This window comes from Myotis myotis, unplaced genomic scaffold, assembly GCF_014108235.1.
Source record: "Myotis myotis isolate mMyoMyo1 unplaced genomic scaffold, mMyoMyo1.p scaffold_m19_p_3, whole genome shotgun sequence".
NCBI lineage: Eukaryota > Metazoa > Chordata > Mammalia > Chiroptera > Vespertilionidae > Myotis > Myotis myotis.
Window position 1 is genome coordinate 143,030,403 of NW_023416335.1, and position 8,682 is coordinate 143,039,084.

At 37.5% G+C, this 8,682-nt stretch overlaps 1 pseudogene; it reads left to right on the forward strand.

The window, feature by feature from the left end:
• Positions 1-7,368: 7,368 nt before the first annotated feature.
• Positions 7,369-7,640, forward strand: LOC118652163 (annotated as a pseudogene).
• The last annotated feature ends 1,042 nt before the right edge of the window (positions 7,641-8,682 follow it).

Below are 8,682 nucleotides of genomic sequence, written 5' to 3' on the forward strand. Positions count from 1 at the left end.
ACTCTGGCCTTCTGTGGCCACTTCATTCCTCACCTTCAATCCCTTGAGTCGCCTCAGGCTGGTCCCACCTTCTCCGGGCTCTTCCCCTCTTCTGCCCCATCTCTGGAGCAACGCCGCAACTCCACCCCATTGTGTCACCAGAGGAGAGCATGGAAACCTCCCATCTGCTGCACTGTGCTCCTTCCCCAGGCAGGTAAGTGGCAGGACTCTCTGAGTATGAATGGTGACTGGCAAAGGACTGGTGAGGGCAGCACTACAAGTTCTCACCTCTGCCTTCCCGGGCACGGGACTACTCTGGGCACCTCCCCGCTTCCACCCTTCTTCAGGAGCAACCCCCACCATGCACACACAGGCAGCCTCCTCCGTAGTGGTGACTGTGACACCGTTAGGACCAATTAGCATATTACCTCTTTATATATATAGATAGATTGAATGAACATGCCCAGAAGTTTTACATACAGGATTGGACTCAAGCAAACACTGAAATTACAAGTAACATAATTGATGACTCAGATCCCAGTAAGTTTATCTTGCTACATTCATTTTTTTTAACTATAAGATATAGCTTCTTGGGAAATTCCTCATGACCCACAGACAAATTTATAGATAGTTTAATTTTATATGCTTTCATAAGCTAGACTTATCTAGCTTTACAGCTCTACTGTGAAAGACACTGGGGGAGAAAATCTCCCTTGTCTTTGGTAGACTTCAAGAGGGATATCTAATGACCTCTTTTACCTTGTTGGAAAGATCTATCAGAGTTTGAGGTCTACTCTAATGGGTGATGACTAATAGATTGACCAAGTATCTGAGAACTTGGAAAAATCAAGACTGTTGTATTGATAACAAAGAGGTTTGGGAAAGAATATATGAATGAAGAACTTTCTATTCTAGACTCAGACTGAAAAAAGACATGTTCCCACTGAAAGCTCATCAAACGATATCCACTTCAAAAATTTCTCAATAATCAGAGGGCAAAATGATCTAACCTGTAGATATTAGTGAGGCTTTTCTCCAACTACCACATTGCTTGCTAAATGGACTATTGAACAAATTAGATGTAGCAAGAGTGGAAACAATACATGGGCTCAGTAATGTGTGTGTGTTTTCTTTCTTCATCGAGGCCGAATTAGCCAACACTACACTTGATTTTCACCTGGAGCTAACTTTCAGCAATCCAGAGCCTTCCACATGGTACCAAACTTGGAAAGGATCTGCTTACCTTCCAATGACAGATTGATTATATTGAATATCTTTCACTGTGGAAGGAACCCTATTTGTCCTTACTAGTCTAGGGATTTATTATGAAGGTAGCTTTTTTATCCTCGCCACCATTCTGATACCATTTACTTTCTTATTGAATCCACATTTACTTACATATCCCATAGAAGACTTCTTTGATTAAGACACTGTCCTTATAGCAAGAGAGGGGTGGGGCAAAAATAGGCTTACAGTTGTGAGTATGGGAAACACAAAGTATATTTTTGTATTATCATTTATTAATTATTGTATTATTTTCCATACAAACAAATACAAACCTACTTTTCCCCCACCCTGTATAAGGCTATCAATTTTACCATATTCTCAACTGCAAGCTAGAGAATCAGGGAAGCCAGTAGTAGAATTTAGTTCAAATCCAAGACCTGAGAACTTGATATTATAAGTCCCAGTCTGAGGCCAGAGGCCATATAACCAGGAACTGTGATGACCAGGGCAAGAAAAAATGGAAGCTCTAGCTCAGTGGTTGGCAAACTGCGGCTCACGAGCCACATGCGGCTCTTTGGCCCCTTGAGTGTGGCTCTTCCACAAAATACCGACTTCTGCACATGGGCCACGAAGTTTCAATTGCACTGTACATGCATGCCTGCACATGGTATTTGTGGAAGAGCCACACTCAAGGGCCAAAGAGTCGCATGTGGCTTCGCGAGCCGCAGTTTGCTGACCACTGCTCTAGCTCACGTAGAGAGAGACTATTTGCCTTTCCTCCTTCTTCTATTCTATCCAGCCCACCTAAGGATTAAATAATGACCCACATTGGTAACAGTGGATCTTCTTTACTCAGTTAATTGAATTAATGCTAATTCTTCAATAAAAACCCTCACTGATACACAGCAAAATAATGCATTACCAGTTATTTGGGCATCCCTTATCCCAGTCAAGTTGATATATAAAATTAACCATCACTATGCCATTTTGAGGTTCTCATGTCATGGGACAAATAGGAAAAGAGTTTATTATGTGGTCTGGAATAATTGTATAGAGCACTGCTATTACTTATAAAAGTTATAAGCATAGAAGATTTAAGGCAATTCTAAGAATCGCTATGCCTAGTGATTAAAGCTAATGAATGATAACAATAATGCCATATAATAATAATGTTAGGAGAGGTTCATAATTTTCAGGAAACATTAGATATCCAACAAATTAAACATTCTTGTCAACATAAGTTCCAAATGAAAGCTAAGGGAATATAAACCCAGAAAACAAGAGTGTTTGTTATTTTTTTGGGGGGGGAGGGGGCAAGAATTCTAACAAATAATGGTCATATATATTTCAATTTTGAGTTTTGTTTTATTTTTGAGAAAGCCTAGAGAATAATGTTGTGCAAAATTAGTGACATACAAATTATGGTAATTAAAGTAGGCCTGCAATGTGGGTCCATTAAGAAAAGAATTCAGGTAGGAAATTTAAACTGCAAAATTAAAATGAAAACTTATCTTACCATATCCTTTAGCAAAGATTCACAAGTATTCTGGAATTCTAACCTTTACTTATCAATCCGGTAGATATGTAGGATGACTTTCTAGAGCAGCAGTTCTCAACCTGTGGGTTGCGACCCCTTTGGGGGTCGAACAACCCTTTCACAGGGGTCGCCTAAGACCATCGGAAAACACATATATAATTACATATTGTTTTTGTGATTAATCACTATGCTTTAATTATGTTCAATTTGTAACAATGAAATTGGGGGTTACCACAACATGAGGAACTGTATTGAAGGGTCGCGGCATTAGGAAGGTTGAGAACTACTGTTCTAGAGCAATTAGAACTTAATGGGGTGTTAGGAACCTGAGAAGCATAGCAGAGCTTCCAGTAGGACCAGATGAAACCCTTACTCATTAGTAAGGGTTGCAGGAGTCTGAATGATAAGGAAATACAGCTACTCAATTAGGATTGCTTTTGAGTCAAAGGGAAATAAGATTATGCTAGATTACCAGAGGGTTTTTTTGTTGGTTTGTTTGTTGTGTGTTTTTTTCCCCCCAGGCAATTCTTCATACATTACTTTAAATGTTTGAGGATTGAAAATGGGAGAAGGATTTTTTTTTTATCAGTGGAGTATGCCAGGTGGTACCTATAATGCAAGGTGAGTAGTGTATAAAGAAGACCATTTATATTCCTGAGGTTAATTTTATAAACTTTCGCTAAAACTATTGGGGTGAATAAGAAATATAACAGGGAATCGTTAGAAAGGACAAGGTAACTGATGAGGTAACCTAGAACTGAAACCCTGGATTACAATATTTAAGGTAGAAGCACGTGGGTTGATAAGATTGAGAATGGCAGAGTTCCTGAAAACCCATGTGAGCCCCCCTGGAGTGGCAATCGGCAACTTTGCAGGCAGAAATTGCATGACGGCTAATGCATTGTTTGTGTGAGCAAGTAGAACTGAGCATTCCTTCTCCTGTAGGTATCTCTTTAGAGGTGTTAAGAGGGACAGTATCTGCAAATGTTTTAGATGTAGGATGGCGCAATGTCAATAGCCATGGTTTATAAAATTTAATCTTTACTTACTCATGTTGAAAAATAATTGTAGGTTAAAGGATTTAATTGTCAGAAATCATGATCCAAAATGTGTTCATTAAAACTTTATTTTAGGCAGATATAACTACAGGTTAAAAATAATGTTCAAAGACAAGGATTAAGAATTTATTGTCTCCGTAGGCTAGTTAAAAAATAAAAGTGCAAAATATAAGCATGAAATTGTCGATAGCTAAAAGTGTACAATAAGTAGTTTACTGCTCAGCAAACTATTTCTGGCATGAGCAAGTATATTTAATAATATAAGGTGCACCTGTGCATCTACTACCAAGTTTAAAAAATACAATGGAATTGAAGTTTCCTCCCAGATCTAATCTCCAATCTTCCTACTTACAGGTAACCTTTACTTTGATTTGGCATTTATATTATCATGCAAATTTTTATATTTTATCTTATATGGACTTATCACCAAACAACATATTTTGCATGCATTAAAATTATATTGAAGATATTATACTTTATAATTATCTGGAATTTTATTTTATTATGTATAGAGAATATATTTTATACACACACACACACATATATATATACACACACACACACATATATATGTGTGTATATATATATATATATATATATATATATATATATATATACATTTTTAATCTTCATCTGAGGATATATTTTTTTATTGATTTTACAAAGAGTGGAGGAAGGAGAAAGAGAGAACTATTGGTTGCCTCCTGTATATGCCACAGCCAGGGATCAAAGTTGTGCATCTTCTACTTCGCTGGAGAGTATGGAATTGCCCTCCTGAGGGGCTGTGCCAATTTACCCATTTGCCAGCAGTGAATGAGTGTTCCCTTGCCCCACACCTAACCGTTAGTTATTGCTATTGTTTTCATTTTTGCCAGTTTAGTGGGTGTGAGATTATAGGTGATTCTTGTTTTAATTTGCACTTACTAATTACTAATGAGTTTGAACACTGTTCATATGGTATTGGCTTTGTGGGTCTCCTCTTCTATGAATTGCCTTAATTTATTGTGACCTCAGCAAAACCTTTTAAGTATTATTTGTTTTATTTAATTCAGAATTTTTGTGTTTTGAAAAGGAAATGTTTTTTAGTATTTTGTTTAAATATTGCTCTAAAATACCAATGCCTGGTTCTCACCCTCCACATTCTACTTTAATTGTTATATGGTGAAACATTAGGGATTTTATGAACTCTCCAAGTAGTACTAAGTGCAGCAACATTTGGGAAAATTGGGATTAAGTTGGGCCAGGTTGCCAATGTCCCAGAATATACAACTCTATTAGAGTCACACAATGTGTGTTTTTTCCTGTTTTGTTTTTTACCTTAACAGGTAGGGATTGGGTGAGAGAAAAGAAGGCACAAAAATTCAATTGGCAGATGAAGGTGAAATACTTTGGTTTATTTCACAAAGTATCCTGTTGCCTTTGGGTAGATAGAGGATTTACTGCAATAATACTGAAGTACAATTATTTTGTATTCTGCCTAAGGTAGACGAAATGTTTTGGGAAAGAGAGAAAGATGAGCCAGCCAAGCTATTATTGTGAGACTATTGAGTAACAAATTTGTGTGATAGCATGAATAGACTTCAAGTTGGACTGAAGTTTGGACCTTCTATAGGGGAAGTACATCTGAGAATTGGAACTTTTTTCACTCCATTTCTGGAAGATAGAATAAAATATTAGTGCTGACTGACACAATTGACCAAATCAGCCCAGAGCCCAACTTTCCAGAAAAATTCTGCAGAGGAATTAATATCCACATGCAAATGACAAAGGGTCTTCTGCAAGGACCTATGGGACCCTCACCACTCTGCACCCACACTCCAACCCTCACAGTTACTGTCAATGGCAGCAGGCTCCCTCCTTGGGCTTCTGGAGGTTATGAAATTCCCTTCAGACTGAGATTATTGCTGTATAATTTGCTTAATGTAGAGATTGATGTTTAGAAAATTATAACCATTGTCTAATTTAAAGGAACTCATATCATTTGCTCATGTCAAGTTGAGATATCACATGCCTGGTGATAGGATGAGCAGGGTTTGCTATTAGAACAAAATGAATTAAACAGATGTCATTGGACTGCCTAGGTAATGTGAGTCTGGTACAATAGAGGCTGGCCTGTGAAAGCCTAGCCAATCATACTCACTGATTCTAAGAGATGAGTTTAGCTCTGGGCTATAATTAATTCATTCCTATTCTCTTTGTTATTTTAGAAATTGTTGATATGCTTTAGTTTCTTATCTCACAATATTAAGTGCCCCCAAATAATAATAAAAAAAGAAAAATCTGGTCTGTGTGGTTTCATAATGTTCATTCCTTAATACTTTAAAATAGAAAACATTAATCATTATATTGTTTCAATATATTTTTTACAAAATTTAGCTAATTATAAACTTACTGAAAATTGTAACAATAATACAAATAGTTCCCTTATATTAATTAATATGTTTCCCTTAATATTATCAACTTACATGACCATAGTACATTTATCAAGGACAGAAAATTAACATTGCTGCAATATTATTAATTAAGCTGCAGATGTTTTACAAATTTCACCAGTTTTTCCAATTAATGTCCTTTTTTAAATCCTAGGATCCTATCCAGAATCCCACATTTTATTAATTATTTATACTTAATCTCCTCCAGTATGTAATAGTTCTTCAGTTTTTTTGATCTTTGCTTACCTTGATTGATGCTTTTGAGGAATACTCACGAATTGTTTTGTAAAATGTCTCTCAACTTGGAATTGTCTATTTGCTAATAATTAGAGTGAGATTATGCATTTTGGGCAAAAATACCACAATGAGGGTGTTATGTCCTTCTCAGTGCATCATATCAAGTTCTTGTGTTGTCAATATGCTTAATGAGGAATATAGCTCATTGAAAAATATAAAATTTCAGGTGATGGATTGAAATAGTGAAATGTGCAAGATCATTTAATTGTGTATCATCTGAAAGGACAAAGGTTATGAGTGGTGTAATGTTGATACCACAGGGAACCTAATGGTTAACAGTAATAATATTAACCATCCATACTACAGTCTGCTGTAATGTCATTCAACATAAAACAAAGAGATTAACTAAATGCTTCAAATGTGGCTTTTAAAAATTATTGTGGAAATGTGATTCAGGCAAAAAAAAAAAAAAATGCCATCTCTTATGCAAGAAAATACCTAGCAGAAATTACATGAAACTATCTTTCTTTTCCTTTTTTTAAAATTGTTGACACCATTACAGATGTTCCTATTTTCACCCCCTAGTCCCACCTCCACCCTGTCCCTGACCCGCCCCACCCCTCCTTACTTCTGGCCATCACCACACTGTTGTCTATGTCTATGGGTTATGCAAATATTTTCTTTAGTTAATCCCTTCAGCTTCTTTCATCCAGCCTCCTCTCTCCCATTTCAGGCAGCTGTCAGTCTTCTCCTTATATCCATTCCTCTGTTTCTATTTTCTTCGTTAGTTTATTTTATTCATTAAACCCCACATATAAGAGCAGTGTGAGGAGGAGAGCAAAGCCCGCGCACTGCTGCATCCCGCGTCCCGCCCGGATGTCCCGCCACCATCACCAACATGCCCAAGAGAAAGGCTGACGGGGATGCTAATGGAGATAAAGCCAAGGTGAAGGAGGGACCACAGAGAAGATCCACCAGGTTATCAGCTAAACCTGCTCCTCCACAGCCGGAGCCCAAGCCTAAAAAGGTCCCTGCCAAGAAGGGAGAGAAGGTACCCAAAGGAAAAAAGGGAAAGCTGATGCTGGCCAGGATGGGAATAACCCTGCAGAACACGGAGATGCCCAAACAGACCAGGCACAGGAAGCTGACGGAGCTGGAGAAGCCAGGTGAAGTGTGTGCATTTTTGATAACTGTTCTGGTGACTATACAGTTTGAACTAGTATTTTTATCAAGCTTTATAAAAATGCAGAATTTTGTTTTACTTTTTTTTAAGCTATGTTGTTTGCACACAGAACTCTTCACTTGTTTTTTGGGGGGAAGGATATATAGCACTAATAGAATGTCTCCAAAGTTGGACTGACATGGGGTGGGGTAAGGAAGAAACACCTTCCCCTTCTAGTTTTGAGAAACTTTTTCTTGGTTCCTGGGAGGAGGGATCGCTTGATGTTGACACACGTTAGCCACATTGGCACAGATACTTTGTCGTGTGGGAAAACTAAAATTCATTTTTATGTCCTTCCCCCCCCCCCTCTCCACTTTAAGCATAGACTTTGGCTCTCTTAGGCCCAGAGATCTATTGGGACCTGACCCCAAAAATTGATTTCCAGTATGTTGGGCCATCTGGACTTTCTAGTGTCACCATTGAGATGGCATCCTCAAAAGAGCAGCAGTTCCTTTTAGATTGTGGATCTATGGATTGATATTCTCTGCCATTTTTATTTCATTTCCTGAAAGCCAGGGTTGGCTTGTGAAAGGTTGTTAAACAACAGGCTTAATGTGAAATGTCAACCTTCACTCTAAACTTCCTCTGTTCAGAACATCAGACGAAGACATCACTGGGTTTTATAGGGGCTTTCTGGTTTGGGTAGTTCATTGAAGAAAGGAGTTTGAAAGTTGTATACTGTTAATGATTATCTGCCCATGTCCTGCCTGAAATACCATGATTGTTTATGAAAAGTATCTTTAATACAGCTGGATACAGTTTGGCTTGGAAAAAAAACATTCCGCATATAAGTGAGATCATATTCTATCTGCCTTTCTCTGGCTAATTTAATTTAGCATAATAAATTGTAGGTCCATTCATGCTGTCACAGAAGGTAAGAGTTCCTTTTTTTTTTTTTATAGCGATGTAATATTCCATTGTGTAAATGTACCACACCATTTTATCTACTCATCTACTAATAGGAACATGGGCTTTTTCAAGATATTGGCT